The sequence below is a fragment of the Vombatus ursinus genome, unplaced genomic scaffold (assembly GCF_900497805.2).
Source record: "Vombatus ursinus unplaced genomic scaffold, bare-nosed wombat genome assembly UNPS02014821.1, whole genome shotgun sequence".
Taxonomy (NCBI): domain Eukaryota; kingdom Metazoa; phylum Chordata; class Mammalia; order Diprotodontia; family Vombatidae; genus Vombatus; species Vombatus ursinus.
In genome coordinates this window covers 37,746,448-37,767,507 of record NW_020954599.1, presented here as the reverse complement: position 1 = coordinate 37,767,507, position 21,060 = coordinate 37,746,448, and positions in this window count along the sequence as shown.

Genomic DNA, 21,060 nt, shown 5'->3' with positions numbered 1-21,060 from the left:
GCAAAGTTCCTGGTGCTGATTCTACTCCAGCTGAGATTTACAAGGCAGGGGGTCCACTTCTCATAGAAAAGCTTACTGAAATGTTCTAGATTATATGGCTGGCAAGAAGGCATTATCATACAGGAGTTCAAGTATGCCACCATTTTCCATCTCTATAAAGAAAAGGGAAATAGATTGCCCTGTAACAATCACAGGGGCATCTCAGTTGTTGCTGACAAGATTGTTGCAAGAGTCCTCTGTATCACACTGATCCTTCACCTGGAAGATGGTCATCTAACCGAGAGTCAGTATGGCTTCAGAAAGGACCAAAAAACAGTCAGTACGATGTTTGCTGTTTGACAACTCTGGGAGAAATGTAAGAAGCAAAACAGGGATCTGTACACAACATTCATCGATCTGACCAAGGGCTTTTGATCACGTCAGTTGAGAAAGCTTGTAGAAAATTATGGCAAAATTTGGCTTCACGAAGTTCATTAGTGTTGTACTTCAATTTCAAGACAGCATGCTTGGCAATGTTCTTGTGCTTTCTCAGTCAACAATGGAATAAAGCAAGGATGTGGGCTTACTACCATGCTTTTTAGCATGGTGTTTTCTTCAATGTGGTCAGCAGCCTGTAATGAGAATAAAAATGGCATCAAGGTCATCTATCACACTGAAGGTAAATTATTTAACTTGAAAAGGGAACAAACCAAGACTAAAGTGGTGGGAAAGTTAGTGCATGACTTTTCATTTGCAGTTGACTGTGCACTTAATGCAGTCTCTGAGGCTGAGTTGCAACAAAGTACGGATGGATTTTCTGGGACTTGTGCTAATTTTGGCCTAACAAATAACACCAAGAATACATAGTTTCTTCACCAGCCAGCACCACACTATCCGTATATGGAACTATCAGTTACAGCAAATGGAAAAATTGTGAATGTTATGGATAAGTTCACTTACCCGGCAGTATACTTTTCAAGGATATATACATAGATTATGAGATTGATGCATGCATTGCCAGAGGTAGCTGAGTGTTTGGGAGGCTCTGAAGGAAGATGTAGGAGAGAAGAGGTCTTAGACTGTCTACCAAACTGAAGGTCTACAGAGCTGTTCTGCTAGCCTCATTGTTGCACGCCTATCGAACCTGGACAATATACCAACTTCAAAGCAGGTAGACCTGAGCTGTACTAGCTTAAAAGGCAGCACCTTCTGGTTATTATTGTTCAAGTCAGCATAAAATATTAGTTAAAGCAGGAAGCAACCATATGGCTCACACATTTCCTTTGAAAAGCTTTTCCTCAGCCTGCTCTCTACTCTGCCCTTCCTTTCTTTTTTTGTCCTCTGCTCAGTAGGACAAAAAGGATTTAGGATACACGTTTGTCATTTGCTCAATGCATGGTTTGTATTGTCTTGGACGTAAACATTGCTAGTCATCACTCTACTTCTATGAGTATGTCTGAAACACTGATGTGCCAGTGAGCTTGACTTCATTCATTAGTAAATTTTAGGATATAATTTATAGAAAATTGTTGATAAACATCTAGACAAGGAAGTGAGGATCATGAAGAGGCAGCATGGTCCTTAAGAAGAAAAGTTCAGGGGGCAGCTAGGTGGTGCAGTGGATAAAGCACTGGCCCTGAACTCAGAAGGACCTGAGTTCAAGTCCGGCCTCAGATCAATCACTTGTCACTTACTAGCTGTGTGAACCTGGGCAAGTCATTTAACCCTAATTGCCTAAAGAAAAAAAAAGAAGAAGAAAAGTTCAGTCCCACATTAATCGTACTTATTTTTCTTTTCTTATTTTTTCTGATAGAATTAATGAACTGGGAAACCAGGAGAATGTTATAGATATTATTTGTCTAGTAAAATATCTAATGCTTTTTTATGGAAAAGATGGAGAGATATAGGGTAGATAGTACTACAGTTAGATTTAGAGCTTATTGTATGGCCAGGTTCATAAAGTAGCCATTAATGTTTGTTTGGCAACTTTGAAGGAGATCATCAATGTGGTGTCTCAGGAATCTATGATTGGTGACTTTTATAGCATTTTTGTCATTGATTTGGATAAAGATATAGACTGAATCCCTATCAAATATACAGATGATACAAATCTGCAAGGGCAACAAACATAATTGAGGCAAGATGTAAGAAGAACTTCACAGACTAGAACACTGGGCTGAATCTAATACAAGGCAAACAATATACATAATAAAAATATGGCAATTGTTTTAGAAAATAAAAGGTTTAAAAATCTTTGTTCCCACATTCCTGGGAATCTTTAGCCAAAAATGTTGCTTCAGATAGTATTTTCAATATTCAATAAATCAGTATGGAATACATATTGTTATGGTTTAAAATAAAAGCAATGTCACATGTGCCAAGTTTTCATTAAGCAAATGAATACAACTGCAGGTCTATACATAGGGATCTTAGCTTTGATAATATTCCAAACAAACCATATCCCAAAAGTTCAATCAACCCAGAAAAGTTAAAAGGCAATAAACATCAACTCTTGGATCAACTGAAAGTAATCCAAAACATTTTATGCAATATAAAAGGGACATCTATCTATGTATCAATCTAACTCACATCTCTCATCTCTCTGTCTCCATATATGTCATCATATTTGATTCTAACACCTTTCCTATGAGGTAGGTATTATTCTTCTTCCCATTTTACAGGTAAGAAAATTGATGAAGCTCACAGAGTTTAAATGCCTTGACAATGAGCACACAGATAGTAACAGTCAAAGATGAGGTATGATCCCAGGTGTATCCTGACTCCAAGTATTTTAGAACTAGAACATGCTGCCCCCATCATTTTTAAAGATACACCTGGGAAATGTTTAAATATGAAGAAATATGAAGTCCTCTTCACGTCACAGAGGTAACTCTAGATTCCCAAAATTTATGTTGATTGGGTCAACTTGTGACTGGTCTTATCAAACCATAAAGGCTTTAAATTTAGGCCAGGGACAGACTTTATCTGCAGTCTGATGATCACTTGAGCTGATAAAGAAATGACTCATCCTTCATGCTTGGCTAATAGCTGATGAACTTCTTTGTCCACATTGTGTAATTAGGCTGTCTACGAAAGTGTGAAAGGGTTATTATTTATTCAGTAATAATAATATTCACATACATGAAATTACAGATATTTTATAGAATGAAAAATATGCAGGTACAATATATCATGTTTATATGTGTATATATATATATATATATATACACACACACACACATAAATGCATTAATATATATATATGTCCTGAACAATATTTCTTTTTCTTTTATTAATTAATTGATGATTTTTAATATCATAGTTACTTCCCAAAAATTTCCCATACCAAATCTTTCCTGGTAACAAAAAAAAACACAATTAAACAAAATGAGTTGACACAGTGACTATAACTGATAGCATATTTATCTTTCCACAACTGTTGACCCTGATTTTTGTGCCACAGAAGGAGAGTTTTTCATCATTTGATCTACAGAATCAAGATTAGTAATAGCATTTAATGAGAGATCAAATGACATTTAGTATTGTTGTCCTTTAAATTATTGGAGGCAATTCTTCTGATTCTGCTTTCTCCTCTGTTCTGCATGTCATAAAAGAAAGGAAGCTATTGGATAGGGAAAATAATATTTTCTGTCAAGTATCTCTGGCAAAAATTTGGAAATTAAAAATACATTAAACTAAAATCTATCCCCCCATAGATAAGTGTTAAAAGGATGGTGGATAAACACTTTGAAAGGAGAAATGCAAGCTATTAACAACACATAAGATTAAAGTTCCATGAGAAGCCATACAATGTGATGAATATGAGAAATTCAGGGAAAAAAATATGAGAAGGTAAAAGTGTCTTTTCTCTCTTTAGTGAATTCCTCTCTCCCTTTTTTTGGTTGACAATTTTCCTCTTAGTCATAATTGTGAAGGGTATCTGCTTACATATCTTCACTTTTACCTTTTTTTTGTGTAATTTGTTCCTTTTAAAAAGGCAGCTAGGTGCTCACAGTGGATAGAGTTCTCTGGCTGAAGTCAGGAAGACCCAAGTTCAAATTTAGTCTCAGACACATTATCTGTGGGACTCTGGGCAAGTAACTTAATCTCTGCCTGTTTCATTTTTCTCATCTGTAAAATAGAGATGATGATAACACATACTTCCCAGGGTTGTTTCAAGAAACAAATGTGATACTTTGTAAAGAGCTTTTTAAAGTGTCTCACACATAGTAGGAACTTAATAAATATTTGTTTCCTTCCTTCATTTAGGTAACTTTTCCATTCAACACTTATTTTGAATAATATGTAAAATGAATGTACTAGTTTAATTTTCAGCATATTGCTTTCCACTTCTCCAGGAGGGTCTTGTCAAATAGGGAGTCATTTTCCCAAAAATGTATGTTTTCATATTTATTGAATATGATTCTAATGTGTTGAGTTGCTCCTATGTCTTATTTACTTAGGTTGCTCCAACAAACTATTTTTTTTCTTATTATGTGTTTTTATTAATTAAAAAAAAAGTATCTGAGCCTTTCAGATCAACCTGGAATTTACTTTTGTCTTTCCTGGTAGATACTGGATTCCAATTGGTGCATTGATTTTCTGTGAAACATTCCTAAATTCTACACTTACTTTTTCCTAAGAATCCACAAGTCTTAGATGGGGTGTTGTTAGTGGGGAACAATGTTATACGACTAGAGAGCTTGAGTCATTTATGTTAAGGGACTAATAATGACAAAGGAGTGGCACCTAGAGAACAGACAATTGAAACACTGACTAGTGTTATTGATAAATGAGATCTACAGATGATTGGATTTTTTGTTTCTTAACTATCCTTTTTGAATCAAATTTGCAAATGACTCAAGCTGAGATAGACAGCTAATAAGGTAGGTTATAGAATTAAGAAGTCCCTAGGCTGGAATGAGACACAAAAACAGAGAGAGAGAGAGAGAGAGAGAGAGAGAGAGAGAGAGAGAGAGAGAGCTTGAATAGGGATAAGTATAAAGACCTGTATTTAAAAGTCTTTCTAATCTCTCCTCCTCTGCCATTGTAGTTTAGAACCTCATCTCCTTTTACCAGAAATCTTGATATCCCCTTTCTGATTATGACTTTCCTTTCTCCAGTATACCCTCCATATTGATAATCCTCCCTGACCTTGCCATTTCCCTGCTGAAAAATTCTAATGTGACTTCCTATTTTCTTTGGGCTATAGAAACTTCTCTGTTTGGAATCCAGAGCCTTTCATACTCCAGGTATTCAGGTTTATTGTACTTTACTCCTCCTCATGCCTACCTGCAATTTCCAGGTATTCTCTCTCCTGGCTCTGCTTTACCTAGGCTGCCTTCCATGCCTGAAACCCTCTCTCACCTCTCCTCTTGAAAACCCCAAACCCAGATCTCTTCCAAACTTCTCTATTTCTATTAAAAGCGCCACTCTTCTTCCATTCTCCTTGATCATGTGATCACAGCATTCTTCTTAGATCCTCACTCTCTATATCCAAACAAAAGTCAAATATTGCTATTTCTACTTCTGTCTCTTGCATCTATTCCCCTCTACTTACCCAGCCACCACCCTGTTAAGCCCAAATCACCAGTCCTAGACTATTACAGCATCCTCTTAATTATTCTCCTTCCTTCAAATCTCTCCCTTCTCCAATCCATTCTCCACACAGCAGCTAAGGTAATTTTCCTTAAAGTGTATATCTGACCTCATCCACTCCCTTTGTTGATAAACTCCAGTGGCTCTCTATTGCTTCTTTTTTTAAAAAATTTTTTCTTGATAATTTATTTTTAGTTTTTAACATTCACTTCCACAAGATTTTGAGTTTTAAATCCCTCCCACTCTTCTCTCCCCACCCCAAGATAGCATGCAATCTGATATAGGCTCTACTTATACATTCCTATTAAGTATATTTTCCCATTAGTCATGATATAAAGAACAATTAGAACTAATGGAAGGAACCACAAGAATGAAACAATGAAACAAAACAACAAAGGAAAAGGAGAACAAATACTATGCTTACATTTGCATTCAGATTCAATAGCTCTTTCTCTGGATGTGCATAGCAATTTCCATCATGAGTCTTTTGGAGTTGTCTTAGATTCTTGAATTGCTATGAAGAGCCAAGTCTATTGAAATCAGTCATTGCATGATATGGCTGTTGCTGTGTACAATGTTCTCTTGGTTCTGCTTATTTCACTATGCATCAGTTCATGGAAGTCTTTCTGGGTGTTTTTTGAAGTCTGTTTGTTCATCATTTCTTATACCATTATATTCATATAGCACAACTTTTTTAACCATTCCCCAATTAATAGGCATCCCCTCAACAAACTATTTTTTTCTCTTTGTCCCTGATTAAGTTTTATGATTATGGGTTTGTAATATAATTTGAGATATATGTCCCCTTCATTTACCCTTTTTCTTTATTTCATTTGCATTCAACACATTTTTTTCTTTCTTATAAATGTTGTTATTACTTTGTTTAGGATTATAAAGTAACTTTTTGGTAGTTTGATTGTTATAACATCAGAAAAACTAATTAAGTGGCATATTCATTTTAATTTTATTGGTATAACCTTATTAGGAACAGGAAAATGTTAATTGTATTCATTTATATAATGTTTTTATACTTGTATTTTTGTAAGTATTTTTTTAATACAAGATAATTTAATAGGAAGAACATGAGCAATTGAAGGGACCAAGAAAGACTTCATGTAGACAGCTCAGCTTGAGCTGTAGCTTTAAGGAAGATGGGGAGTCTATGTGGCAAAGGTGAAGAATGAGTGATTACAAGGAATGGGAAACAACCAGTGAAAAACAGGGATACTGTAAATGAAGAATAAATGGTTGAATCTCTGCCTAGAATGATGAAGAAGTGGAGAAAAGGAAAGAAAAAGAAGGTTCCCCATATCTGCCCTGAATTACAGTGGAAGGGGGAAGGCCATTCAATTTTATATTTCTTTTTTTTTTTGTTTTAGCAAAATTCATTTTCTTTTTAAAAATTTATTATTTTCACTTTTCAACATTTATTTTTTTTAATATTTTGAGTTCTAAATTTTCCTCCTCCCTATCCTCTTCCCTCTTCAAGGTGGCATGCAATCTGATATAGGCCATGCATGTACAATCATTAAACATATTACAACATTAGTCTTGTCATGAAAGAAGAATGAAAAACAAAAGAAAAAAAAACACAAGAAAGAAAAAGAGAGAATAGTGTGCTTTGATCTACATTCAGACTCCATATTTTATGAATTATTGGAATTGTTTTTTTAAATGTTTAATAGAATTCACTTGTAAATACATCTGACCCTGGACATTTTTTCTTAGGGAATTCATTAATGACTTGTTGAATTTCTTTTTTCTGAAATGGGGCTATTTAAGTATTTTATTTCCTCCTTTGTTAATTTGGACAATTTATGTTTTTGTAAATGTTCATCTATTTCACTTAGATTGTTAGATTTATTGTCATACAGTTGGGCAAAATAGCTCCCAATAATTGTTTTCTTTTTTCTTTATTTATTTTTAGTTTTCAACCATCACTTCCATATGCTTTTGAGTTTTAAATTTTTCTCCCCCATCTTCCTCTCCTCTCTCTCCAAAACAGTGCACAATCTGATATAGGCTCTACATATACCTTCCTATTAAACATATTTTCACATAAATAATGTTGTAAGTAAGAATTAAAACCAATAAGAGGAACCACCAGAAAGAGGAAACAAAACAAAGCAGAAGAAAAAAAAGAGCAAATACTATCCCTTGATCTGCATCCAAACACCATAGTTCTTCCTCTGGATGTGGATAGAATTTTCCATCATGAGACTTTTGGAGATGTCTTAGATCATTGCATTGCTGAGAAGGGCTAAGTTTATCAAAGTTAGTCATTGCACAATATGACTGTCACTGTGTATGTTCTCCTGGTTCTGCTCATTTCACTCAGCATCAGTCCATACAAGTCTTTCCAGATTTTTTTGAAGTCTGCTTGCTCATCATTTCTTATAGAACAATAGTATTCCATTACATTCATATACCACAACTTGTTCAGCCATTCCCCAAATGATGGGCATTCCCTCAGTTTCCAATTCTTTGTCACCACAAAAAGAGCTACTATAAATGTTTTTGTACATGTGGGTCCTTTTCCCATTTTTATGATCCCTTTGGGATACAGCCCTAGAAGTGATGTTACTGGGTCAAAGGCTATGCATATTTTTATAGCCCTTTGGGCATAATTCCAAATTGCTCTCCAAAATGGTTGAATCTTTTCACAATTCCACTAACAATGCATTAGTGTTGAAATTTTCCAGTATCTTCTCCAACATTTATCATTTTCCTGTTTTGTCATGTTGGCCAATCTGATAGATATGATGTGAAACCTCAGAGTTGTTTCAATTTGCATTTCTCTAAAGAATAGTGATTTAGAGCATTTTTACATATGACTATAGATGGTTTTAATTTCATCTGAGAACTACCTGTTCATATCATTTGACCATTTATCAATTGGGGAATGACTTGTATTTTTATAAATTTGGCTTAGTTCCTTATATATTTCAGAAATGAGGCCCTTATCAGGGACACTGGTTTTAAAAATTCTTTCCCAGTTTTCTGCTTCCCTCCTAATCTTTGTTGCATTGGCTTTATTTGAACAACAACTTTTCAATTTAATATAATCAAAATTATCCATTTTGCATTTCACAATGTTCACTATCTCCTGTTTGGTCATAAATTCTTCTGTTCTCCACAAATCTGACAGATGAACTATTCCTTGCTTTCCCAATTTGCTTATAATATCAGGCTTTATATCTAAATCGTGAACTCATTTTGACTTTATTTTAGTATATGGTGTAAGATTTTGGTTTATGTCTAGTTTTTGCCAATGTTTTCCAGTTTTCCCAGCAGTTTTTGTCAAATTGTAAGTTCTTATTCCAGAAGGTTGGGTCTTTGTGTTTATCAAGTAGTATATTACTATAGTCATTGAGTACTGTGTCTTGCATACTTAACCTACTCCATTGATCCACCACTCTATTTCTTAGCCAGCACCAAGTAGTTTTGATGATTGCTGCTTTATAATACAATTTAGAATCTGCAAAGACTAGGCTACCTCCCTTTGCATTTCTTTTCATTAGTTCCCTAGATATTCTGGACTTTTGTTATTCCAAATGAATCTTGTTATTATTTTTTTCTCACATTATAAAATGATTTTTGGTGGTTTTTGGTAGGTATGCCACTGAATAAATAAATTAGCTTAGGTAGAATTGACATTTTTATTATATTAGCTCGTCCTACCCATGAGCAACTGATGTTTTTCCACTTATTTAGATCTGACTTTATTTGTATGAAAAGTGTTTTGTAATTATGTTCATATAGTTCCTGGGTTTGTTTTGGTAGGTAGCCTCCTAAATATTTTATAATGTCTACAGTAACTTTAAATGGAACTTCTCTATCTCTTGCTGTTGGGCTTTGTTGGTAGTATATAGAAATGTCGATGATTTATGTGGGTTTATTTTATAGCCTACAACTTTCCTTGCTGAAGATTTTAGATAGATGCTACTTATCATTTTAAGGAAGACTCAATTTATTCCTATACTCTCTAGAGTTTTTAATAGGAATGGGTGTTGTATTTTGTCAAAAGCTTTTTCTGCATCTATTGAGATGATCATGTTGTTTCTGTTAGTTTTGTTATTGATATGATCAATTATGCTGTTTTCCTAATATTGAACCAGCCCTGAATTCCTGGTATAAATCCTACCTGGTCAGGGTATATTATTCTTGTGATAAGTTGCTATAATTTATTTGCTAATATTATATTTAAAATTTTTGCATCTATGTTCATCAGCACCATATTTGTATCATGAAAAGATTTTGGTAAGACTCTTCACCTATTTTCCCAAATAGTTTATATAGTATTGGAATTAATTGTTCAAAGATTCCTTTCTATCCCCACTCAATTTTCTTCAGAGGTCTACCATATCTCACTTTTCTAAAATTCCTTTCACCTCCTTAACTTCTTTCTTGTTTATTTTGTGGTTAGATTTAGCTAGTTCTGAGAGATTGGAGTTGAGGTTCCCTACTAGTATAGTTTAGCTATAGTCTATCTCTTTCTGTAAGTCTCTTAACTTCTAAGAATTTGGAATCTATACCGCTTGGTGTATATATGTTTAGCATTGATATTACTTTGTTGTCTGTGGTACTACTTAGCAGGATGTAGTTTCCTCCTTAGCTCTTTTAAATAGATCTATTTTTGATTTTTCTTTGTCTGAGATCAGGATTGCTACCCCTGCTTTTTTTACTTCAGCTGAAGCATAATATATTCTGCTCCATACTCTGTGTGTATCCCTCTGCACCAAATGTGTTTCTAGTAAACAACATATTGTAGGATTATGGTTTTTAATCCATTCTGCTATCCAGTTCTATTTTATGGGAGAGTTCATCACATTCACATTCAGTCATGATTCCTCCTTGTATCCTTCTCTCCATCCTATTTTCCCCTCATTTAAGCTTTTCTCTCTCATTTCTCCCTTTCTTCCTCACCAGTGTTTTGCTTCTGTCTACTGCCTCCCTCAATCTGCCATTCCTTCTATTGGCCCCCTCCATTTTCTTTCCCCTTTCCCCTTCTACTTCCTCTAGGGTAAGATAGATTTCTATATCCAATTGACTGTTTATTTTATTCCCTCTGTAAGCCAAATCCAATAAGAGTAAGATTAAAACTATGCTCACCTCCCTCCCCTCTTTCCCTCTATTGTAATAGGTCTTTGCACCCCTTCATGTGATGTAATTAGTCTTTTTTTGCTTCCTCCTTTCCTCTTCTAACAGTACAACCATTTTATTCATGCCTTAATTAATTAATTTTTATCATCACATCAAAGTCAGCTTATACCCATGCTCTCAGTCTATATATACCCCTTCTAAATGTCATAATAAAGATACAGTTTTGAAGAGTTGCAAGTATCATCTTCCTATATAGAGATATAGACCATTTAACCTTATTGAATATCATGGTTTCTTTTTCTTTCCTGTTTTCCTTTTTATGCTTCTCTTGAGTCTTTTATTTGAAAATCAAATTTTCTGTTATGTTTTTATTCATCAGCAAAACTTAGAAGTCTCCTGTATCATTGAACATCCATCACTTCCCCTGAAATTTTATGCTCAGTTTTACTGGGTAGTTGATTCTTGGTTGTCATCCAAGCTCCTTTGCCTTCTGGAATATCATATTGAAAGACCTTTTATCCTTTCATGTAGAAACTGCTAGATCCCATGTAATCATGACTGTGGTTCCATGGTATTTAAATTGTTTCTGTCTGCTTTCTGTATTTTTTCTTTGATCCAATAATTCTGGAATTTGGCAACAATATTTCTTGAAGTTTTCCTTTTGGATCTCTTTCAGGAGGTGATTGGTGGATTCTTTCAATGACTATTTTGACTATCCCCTTTCAATGACTATCCTCTGGTTCTAGGATATCAGTGGAGTTTTCCTTGATAATTTCTTAAAAGATGTTGTCCAAACTCTTTTTTTTTTTTTGATCATGGCTCTCAGGTAGACCAATAATTCTTAAAATATCTCTCCTGGATTTATTTTCCAGGTGAGTTATTTTTCCAGTGAGGTATTTTACATTTTCTTCTTTTTTTCCATTCTTTTGATTTTGTTTGAGTGACTCTTGATGTCTCAGAGAATCATTAGTTTCCATTTGCCCAATTCTAATTTTTAAGGAATTATTTTCATTAGTTAGCTTTTATAAACTTTTTTCTTTTATTAAATTAATTTACTTTTAGTTTTCACTATTCACTTCCACAAGATTTGGAGTTCCAAAGTTTCTCCCCATCTTGTCCCTCTCCCCACCCCCAAATGGCATGCATTCTGAGTACCACTAGTCTGTCCTCCCTTCTATTTCTCCCCCATTCTCTTACCCCCTTCCCCTTCAATTTTCCTGTAGGGCAGGATAGATTTCTGTACCCCATTGCCTATAAATCTTATTTCCCAGTTACATGTGAAAACAATTTTTTTAACCTATGTTTTTAAAATTTTGGGTTCCAAATTCTCTCCCTTCCTTCCTCCCTATCCACCCTCATTGAGAAGGCAAGCAACTCAATACGAGTTATACATGTGTAGTCATGCAAAATACTTCCATAGTAGTCATGTTGTGAAAAACTATATTTCCCTTCATCCTATCCCACCCACCCATTTATTCTGTTCTCTCTTTTGACCCTGGCCCTCCTTAGAAGTGCTTGCTTCTGATTACCCCCTCCCCCAGTCTACCCTCCCCTCTATCATCCTCTTGCTCTCTTGTCCCCTTCCCCCCCCCATTTTCTGTAGGGTGAGATAGATTTCCATACAAAATTGAGTGTGTATCTTATTCTCTGATTAAGCCAAATCTGATGAGAGTAAGATTCACTCATTCCCTCTGACCTTCCCCCCATTTCCCCTCCACTGTAAAAGCCTTTTTTGTCTGTTTTATGTGAGATAATTTACCCCATTCTACCTCTCCCTTTCTCCTTCTCTCCGTATAATCTTCTCTCACCCCTTAATTTTATTCTCCAGATATCACCCCTTCATCTTCAACACCCCTGTGCCCTCTATTTATCTGTCTATCTATCTATCTATCTATCTATCTATCTATCTATCTATCTATCTATCTATCTATCTATCTATCATCTATCTACATACATACATATATATATATATATATATATATATATATATATAATTTTCCCCCCACCAACTACTCTAATACTGACAAAGGACTCATGAGTTAAAATATCATCTTTCCATGCAGAATGTAAACAATTCAACCTTAATAAGTCTCTTATAATTTCTCTTTCCTGTTTACCTCATCTTGTTTCTCTTGAGTCTTGTATCTGAAAGTCAAATTTTCTATTCATCTCTGGTCTTTTCATCAAGAATGCTTGAAAGTCTTCTATTTCACTGAATGTCCATCTCTTCCCTTGAAGGATTATGCTCACTTTTGCTGGGTAGGTGATTCTTGGTTGTAATCCTATCTCCTTTGCCCTCCGGAATATTGTATTCTAAGCCTTGTGCTACCTTAATGTAGAAGTTGCTAAATCTTGTGTTATCATGATTGTGTTTCCACAATACTTGAATTGTTTCTTTCTGGCTGCTTGCAATATTTTCTCCTTGACCTGGGAACTCTGGAATTTGGCTACAATATTCCTAGGAGTTTTCCTTTGGGTATCTCTTTCAGGAGATTATCAGTGGATTCTTTCAACTTCCATTTTGCCCTCTGTTTCTAAAATATCAGGGCAGTTTTCCTTGATAATTTCTTGAAAGATGATGTCTAGGCTCTTTTTTTGATCATGACTTTCAGATAGTCCAATAATTTTTAAATTCTCTCTCCTGGATCTATTTTCCAGGTCAGTTGTTTTTCTAATGAGATATTTCACATTGTTTTCTATTTTTTTATTCTTTTGGATTTGTTTTACAGTGTCTTGATTTCTCATAAAGTCACTAGCTTCCAATTACTCTATTCTAATTTTTAAGGAAGCATTTTCTCTAGTAATTCTTTGGACTTCCTTTTCCATTTGGCCAATTTTGCTTTTTAAGTCATTCTTCTCCTCATCGGCTTTTTGGACCTCTTTTGCCATTTGGGTTAGGCTATTTTTTAAGGTATTATTTTCTTCAGTATTTGTTTGGGTCTCCTTTAGCAAGCTGTTGACTTGTTTTTTCATGATTTTCTTGCATCACTCTCAGTTTTTCCTCTACTTCTCTTACTTGCTTCTCAAAATCCTTTTTGAGCTCTTCCATGGCCTGGGACCAATTCATATTTTTCTTGGAGGCTTTGAATGTAGGAGGTTTGACTGCGTTGTCTTCTTCTGGTTGTATGTTTTGATCTTCTTTGTTACCAAAGAAAGATTCTATGGTCTGATTCTTTTTGCACTGCTTGCTCATAATCCCAGCCAATTACTTGAGTTAGAAACTCTTTATTAAGATAGGAGTCTGCTTCCAGTGTGGAGAATGTACTGTCCCAAGCTTCAGGGGTTTTGTGCAGCTATTTTCAGAGATACTTCTAAGGACCTGAAAATTTTTATTTCTTCAAAGTACTATGATCAAGGGTGAGGTATTTACTCCTTTCCTGTCCTGTGCACTGGTCTGTGAGTGACTGAACTGTGAAGAGGATTTCCTCTCCACCACCATCACAAGCTCCACCATGCCACCATTCCTCCTCCCCCACCACCTAGAATTGTGACCCAGATCCAAGCATAGGCAAAGCAAAAGAATTCTGTACCAGCAGAGAGATCCCTGCAATCCCCCTCTGATCAGCCACTCAATTCCCCCTCAGTCTGTGGGTCAGAAGCTCCAGAGGCAGCCACTACACCAGGACCACACTTGGGGAATGGGGCGGGGACCCCACTTCTCTCTTACCACAGACAAAGACTTTTCCCACTGACTTTCTAAGTTGTCTTTGGTGTTCATAGGTTGAGAAGTCTGGAATCCACCACAGCTGCAATTCAGTCCTCTGAGACCTGCTCCAGGTTTGCTGAGGCCTGCACACTGACAGTGAACTGATCTCCTCTCCCAGCCCAGCACGACAGACTTTTCTGATCAATTATCCAGGTTGTCTTGGCCTAGAAATTTGTTTCCCTCTCTTTTTGTGGGTTCTGCTGCTTTATAATTTGTTTAAAGTCATTTTTTACAGGTATTTGGAGGGGTTTGGGAGAGAGTTCAAGCAAGTCACTGCTTTTACTCTGTCATCTTGGCTCAGCCTAAGCTTTTTTTTTTCTTACATTTGGCTAATTTTAGTTTTTAAGGAGTTGTTTTTCTCCCCCAGTGGATTTTGTTTTCATTTGACCAATTGTATTAGTTAAGGAATTGTTTTCTTCAGTCAATTTTTGTCCTTCTTTTTCCAAGCTCTGAACTCTCTCTTGTATACTCATCATTTCTTTTCCCAATTTTTCTTCTACCTCTTTTATGTGACTTTTAAAATTCTTCTTGAGCTTTTCTGAAAAGAAGACTTTTTGGGCTGGAGACCAATTCATATTTCCCTTTGAGGTTTTGGATGTAGGCATTTTGACATTTTTGTTCTCTCCTGAGTTTGTGTTTTGATCTTCCCTGTCCCCACAGAAACTGTCTATGGTCAGTATTTTTTTATTGTTGTCATTGTTGTTTTTGTTTTTGTTTTTTTCTTTTTTCAATATTTACTATCCACTTCTGTTTCATGGGATAGCTCATCCCATTCACTTTCACAGTTATGATTACTAATTGTATCTTTCCATTCTATTTTCTCCCCATTTAAGCTTTTCTCTCTCTTTTCTCCCTTTCTTCCTCACCTATTGTATGCCTATTTCCTGGTTTCTAAAGTTGAGCTCTCCTGCTAGAGCACAGGAGGCATTGTCCCAATCTGTTTGTGCTGGGGGACAAAAGCCTGGTCACCAGCTTTGTGTACTGGGGTCTCAGGTGCTGGCAGCTGGAGGCTGTAGTAGATCTGCCAGCTTAACTGGTGCTGAGTTAAGTTCCTAGTTGCTGTGTCTAGTGTGTGCTGAGGTCAGGTGTTTTTTTGTTTGTTTGTTTTTGTTTTTTGTCATTGTTGTTGTTTGTTTTGTTTTGTTTTTTTGCATTTCCCTTGGGCGATACTGAATCGCACATAGATCTGCTGCTGAAGGACACCTGCCTGCCCAGGGTTGCACAGGAGCTGGGGAATGTTTGGTGACTGGGGAATGCCCACTTGGGGCTGTGCTGAAGCATGTGTTGTATTTGTGAGCTGGATCTGCTGGTTCCTCTGGCTATGCTAAGGCATGTGGGGTGTCCTGGTATTGACATTTGCCTGTTCCACCACACTGGGGCTCAGGATCTCCTTCAGATGGTAAGGCTTGCTGCTGGCTTTCTCAGATGCTTCATGTCCTGGAATGTGCTCTCCTTTTGCCAGAGTGAAATGAACCTTCCTCACAGATCCTCCAAGTTTCCCAGGCTAAACAACTGCTTCACCCCATCTTTCTCCTGGTTCTTCTGTTCCAGGATTTTTAAAGGGGTGCTACTTACTGTTTGTTCAGAGGTCAATATGGAATAGTGACAGAGTTTTGCTGCTTATTCAGCTATCTTGGTCCACAGAAGTCTCCATATTTCTGTAAATCTTAAGCATAACCAGGTAGGTATCCATTTCATAGATAATTTGGATGAATTCTCTATCATTTCATCTTGTATTTTATTAGTGACATAAAAACTTTAATGGCTTTTATAGATTTAATTAATATCCTGGCTGAAGTTTCTTTGCAATTTCTAATTAGTACATCCCATTCTTTGCAAATGACAACATTTTATCAATACATTCCCATTGTTTATACATTTATTTTTTTAATCTTATTCTTATGACTAGAATTTTAAGGACTGTTATCAAAAAAACTTGGGAGAGGGTTCATCCTTTTTTTTTTTTTTTACTCTCTACATATTAGGAATGCTTTCAGGGCTTTCTCCATTCAAAGAAGGGTAGTTTCTTGTTTTAGATGTATTTTTAATCATATTAAAGAGTCATCTTTCCACCCTTATGCTTCTTTTTAAAAAATGACTGCTTTATTTTGGTGAAGGCGTTTTCTGCTTCTACTTGCATAGTCTTGATTTATATCATTTATAAAATTATAGGTTCTTACGGTTTTCATAATTTGTAATTATTCTAGTATTTTGCTTGTTTTGGGTTGGGCCTGGCTCAGACCAGTCTCCTGAATTATTAGGATCAGTATTATAACAAAAATAATACACTTGTAAATGATTCAATAGTTAACAAAAACATGTTTATTGAGGCATATTTGTAGAAGGATATTTAAAAAGAATATATACTGAGGATATCCAAAGTTAATTCAACCGGGAGAAGTTCATTTGCTTGAGTTGTCTATCATGGTCTGCCAAGCATTATACAGGGTGGTGGTTGGGAGAAACTATTCTATGGATTCTTTTTATTCAGCAGATCAAGAAATGATATTAATAATCTGAACCTTTAGTTCTTGAGACAACCAAAGCTCAATGATTATTTAAATATTCAATATTTCTTGTCCATTTAAAGTTGGTATTTTTTTCCCTTGAGGAGGTGAGTTTAAGATATTTCTCCGGGAATACTTGTTTAAGTATGAATTTTTAATAATGCTAATATTTTTATATATTGGTATAGTCTCTGTTAAGATTTTGCCTAATTATTTGTAACCATTGGTTAGAATGGTCTATCATTGTCTTCTGCTTAACTGTTTCCTATTTTTGATATCAACATCACATTTTTTCCTAAAAAAAAAAAATCTCATTAGAGTGTCACCTTTCTCTGTTGAGAAAGTTTTTGTAGCATATGTGAGAATGAATTTTTATGAGTTTCTAAGAGTTTGTCTATTATATAATGCCATCCAAATTGGTTTTTTTCTTCCTCCTTTCTTAGTTGATTTATTTCTATTTAATTTCTATGAGACTTTGTTGATTAAGAACTCTATTTTATAGTCAATTTATTTAAATATATCTTTCCTTCTATTAATTGAATTTCAACTAGATTCTTAGTATTATTTCAATATAAATATGGATAGTATTTTCTGATAATTCCTTTTGCTTCATTTTTATTTGTTGTGAATTCACATTTTACATTTTTATTTTGATAATTTAATTTATTTTCTCATTAGAAAATTAAACTAGTTAATGGATGATCAATATTTAAACTTTCCCATTTAAGTATCTGATTATTCCAAAAATAAATCTCTTCATTTTGTTTATCAGCTTTGTAGTATTTGTGTGTATGTGTGTATGTGTATTTGTATCTCTTATCCTTTAATTTTTAATATTGTTTTCTTTTAAATTTGCTATGAAATAAATTTGGTTGTCTTTTTTAAAAATTGCATGTTAAGCTCATTGATCCTCTATTTTTCTATTGTATCAAGATATTTTAAGATAGATTTTTTTTTCCCTCTGAAGCCTGTTTTAGCTACATTCCATAAATTCTGGAATACTTTCTCATTGTTCTCATTTGTTATTATATAGTGTTTTATTGTAGCTGTGATCTATTCTTTGGCTTATTTATTTTATTATTATAAATGATATAATTAGCATATAATAAGTCAAGTTTTATAATGTGATTGATAAATATAATATTTACTGATTATATTATAAATGATATAACTGTTATAGGTTACCATTTTAGTTGTATATCATTCATAAAGGAGATATTTATAATTTTTTTTCATTTATTTATTATGCATTTGTGCTCTGTCAAAAGACTTTTTATTTTAAAGGTGACATACTTACATGCTTTGAAATGTGTATAATACTCCAATTTAAAATTTGCCAAATAAACTCCAAATTTATTCTTCTTAAGAATTTTTTAGCTCTCCATTTTTTTTCTTTTTTAGATATATTCAGTTCTGAAAGAATATAAAGCTTCTGCTTTTAGTGTCTTCTTGAAACTCATTTAGCCTTTCCCAACACAGAATGGAGAAACTACAATCTTCTTCTACTACTGTTACTACTACTGCTGCTGCTGCTTCTACTCTTACTATTACTACTACTACTACTACTGCTGCTGCTGCTAATAATAATAATAATAATAACAATTATAATAATTAATTTTCTCTGATACCTTTAAGCATTATTTAAGTTTCCCTGTATATCTATCTTGATATTATTATTTTTTATTATTACCTTTCTAAAACTATTGTAATTCTTACTTTTTTGAATGTCTAAAATATGGTAAATTTAGTCAAAGCTTCTCCTTCCAAATACCCTAATCAAAATGTATTTACAAATTATTTTTACTAAGTTTAAAGTGAATGTTATCAAAATTTAGAGATCAGTGAATAACTGCATTGAAAAAATATTCTTAATAATTGAAAAATAAAACACTACCATCTTTCTTTTAAAATTATATTATCAAATTAATTATCAAATAAAAATTATCAAGATAAAATATATCAAACCAGGCAAAAATAAAAGAAAAAGTGGAAAAACTATCACTCATGAAGAGATGAAAAATTCTGAGATTACATATATACATTAGTAGCAGTAGTAGTACTGTACTATGAAAAAGGTGGATTTATAATATAAATAAAAAATGGTTCAATATTAGGAAAGCAACTACTATATTTAATGATACAAAGATTGAAAAATTACACAAATGTTAAAAGATGCAGAAAAATAATCCTTTAACAAAATACAATATGTGCTAATGGTAGATCTCTAAGAAACATAGATGTATAATGTCTGATCTATACAATAGGCAAATGTATTGTTCTAAAAGCAAGATCTGGCATTAGTAATCATTGGAAGATGTTCCAATTAGTACAGAGGCAAATTAAGAATTTCTCGTTTCCTTGGTACTAGTTAGCACATTTCTATAATATTAAAGCAGGAGAGAAAAACATTTTTTAAAGATCAATAAAGTTGATAAATCAGCCTTATTTCAAAATGACATGGTAGTTTAGATAGAAAACTAATAAAAATTATTGAAAACTAATGAAGATAATACATACCTTCAGCAAAATTAGCAGTGTAAAATGAATATGCAAAAACACTATAATTTTAAACTAATATTGACAAACCCAAGAGAGAATTATAGATAAGAAATTCTATTTAAAATAAATAGAAATAATATAAAATATCTAAACTATCCAAGACTTAACCAAGCAGAACACGTTGAGGATTTACATAAATGCAATTATAATGAATTATTCACAGAAACAAAAAAGATAAGTAATTGGAGATATTTTCATTGTTCATTACTAAACCAAATAAACATTAAAAGGTCAATTCTACTTGAATTAGTTCAAAAAATCAAAATATAGTTACAAATTTAGATAAATTATATAATTTATTTAGAAGAACACACAAAATCTTAAGTGAACTAATGGAGGAAAGCAGCAATTAAGAGCACACACACACATATATATAATTAGAATAACTCAATTTAAAATATACAATTGTTATAAAATATTTATAAATTTTTTTTCAAATTTTCTTTGTAATATAAAAACAAGGTGAAAAGAAGATCATTGGGAGAACCTAGATAATCAAATGAATACAGCAAAACAGGAATCCCCATATACAAGTATATAAAATATGCTGGAGGAGAGAGAGTGGAATATCCCTCATTTGATAAGAACTACTAGGAAAACTTGAAAGCTGATTAAAAGAAATAAGATTAATGTCTCCACAGACCACAACAAAGTCCAAATAGAAAAGGAACCCAAATGTAAAATCATCACATGAGTTTAAAAATGGAGGGGTAAAGAAAGATATTACCTTTTACAATTTACAACTCTGACCAGAAAGTTTGGGGTGGGTGCATAAGATTCTTAATTAAATAGAGGATAGAGAAGATCATCAATGATTTTAAAATATAGGCAATTCTGTTTACTTAAAATTAAAAAAAATCTTTAATGGAAACAAAATTAATGCTATTATGCATGGAAATATATGTAAAAAAGGAAAAATATTCAGACAAAATATCTCTAGTACGTCAGATATCCAACATATATAGGAAATTAAAATGATAATATAAGACAAAAAGTCATTAATTGAAAAACAAATCAATTTATGGTAAAATAACACAAATACACAGTTTATTCAATAGTATACAAACTATAAATATTTATATGACAGGCTATTCCTAATAAAAATATGAGAAATTAAAATAAAAACAATAATAAATGAAAACCCCTCAAAGTGGCAATCATATTAAAGAATAAAAATATTATTGAAAAACAGACTGTGGGAAGACAAGTGTAATACATTTCAAGGAGAGTTTTGAATTGATGCCTTGTGGAAAGTAATTTGGAATTATTGGAGATGCCATTAAACTGTTCATACCTTATATCCTAATAATCTCACTATTAGGCATATATCCCTAAAGGAGAGGAGACAGAAAAACCCAAAATATTTACAACAATGCATGTTTTGATAGTAAAATGACTAGAAACAAGGTAGCAGCCTATAAATAGGGGAATAGCCTGGCAAATTATTGTGTTATATCTGTGTGATTAAACATTATTGTGCCACAAAGAGCTTTAAATATGAGGAATTCAGAAATACATGTGAAAATTAGTATCATCCCATGCAGATCAAAATAAGTAGAACAATGAAAACAATATACTTGAAGTTTGTACTAACAAATTTAAATATTA